This window comes from Dromiciops gliroides, chromosome 3 (genome assembly GCF_019393635.1).
Source record: "Dromiciops gliroides isolate mDroGli1 chromosome 3, mDroGli1.pri, whole genome shotgun sequence".
In the NCBI taxonomy this organism is placed as follows: Eukaryota; Metazoa; Chordata; class Mammalia; order Microbiotheria; family Microbiotheriidae; genus Dromiciops; species Dromiciops gliroides.
The window spans coordinates 500733383-500734979 of NC_057863.1; positions in this window are offsets into that span (position 1 = coordinate 500733383).

Genomic DNA, 1597 nt, shown 5'->3' on the forward strand with positions numbered 1-1597 from the left:
AGGCAAAAAGGACAAAAAGTGGTAGCTGGTGTCTTTCTGCAGAGGGACACCAAGGCAGCTGTCAACCTGATATAATAATGCTCAGGTAGATTTCTTGTCTATCTAGGTCATGACACTAGAATGTGATGGAGGACTTCTTGTGACTCACCAAACCAAATGACTACTTCCCATTTCTGATATTCCAGGTAGAGAAAAATAAGATCCATCATGAGGAATCTAGAAGGCACCGCAGAAAACTATTGTACAAAAAACTGATGACCGTAAGGGCACAAGTGGTATTTTTTTGCTACTCTTGTTAAGTGAAGATAGGTGTTTAAGAAGATGAATCCAAATTTGGGAATAATAATAATAATAGCTAGCCTTATATTGTGTTTCAGGATTTGCAAACTTCCTTACAAATATCATCTCATTTTATTTCACAATAACCCTGAGAGGTAGGTGGCATTATAATTCCCATTTTATAGATTCATTTGAATTCAGGTCCTCCTGACTCTAGGTCCAGTTATCTATCTACTGAGCTCCCTAATGGCTTTTGTGAGCAGCTAATTAATCAGATAGAGGGGGATAATGGAACATGGACATGGGCAGCATTGTGGCAGGATTGATGGCAGAGACAGCCATTTTGTCCTGCCCCACCTGGGGTTCCCATGACTTTCTTACAGGCCAAGACTCAGAGTAATTTTAATGATTTCGTGCTATTCATGGGAGAAAGGGAGTATTGGAGTGGGGTGAGAGGATGATGGGGAACAGAAAAGAGAATGGAGGGAAGTGTGTTTTTCTCAGTTTAAAAAGACCTAAGTGAAAAATTAAAAATTCATAATATCATAGTTTTAGTGCTCAAAGAGGCCTTATGAGTCATCTAGTTCTACCCTCTCATTTTATAGATGAGAAAATAGAGACTCAGAGGTCAAGAAACTTGTCCAAGGTCACACAGATAGCAAGCTGAAAAGCCGAGATTCAAAAAAGAGAACTTAGGAGAGCTACAATTCAGCATTTTTTCCAGTATGCCAGGCTACCTTCAACATTCTTGAGTTCTAAAATTGGGTTAAAAAAATAAACCTCGTAAGTCAAACCCTATTTACTTTCTTGTACAAACGATACTGTCCAAGCTCCTAGATGTTACCTTCAGTCCTACCTCTACCCCACTTTCTAATCCAAATTAAATCATAAACTACTTCATTTATATCCCCTTCTTAATTCTGATACCACCACTCCCTCCTCCAGTTTTCTGTTCTCTTAAGTTTTTTGTTCTTGTTTTGTTTTGCAATGAGGGTTAAGTGACTTGCCCAAAGTCACACAGCTAGTAAGTGTCAAACATCTGAGGTCGGATTTGAACTCAGGTCATCCTGAATCCAGGGACAATGCTTTTATCCACTGTGCCACCTAGCTTTCCCCTTCTGTTCTCTTAAAGAAGGACCATATTTGACTGTTCATTAACTAACAAAACTTCTGAAATGGAGAAATGTTTATGCCAAAAGTATATTTTCTTCTAACCCATTCTCTTTACTTCACCATAAATGTTTCTTCTCCATTTTATAGAGCTTTGTCAAGCTTGTCCTACACTCAAGTTCCACCTTCATGCCTGATCATGACTTGG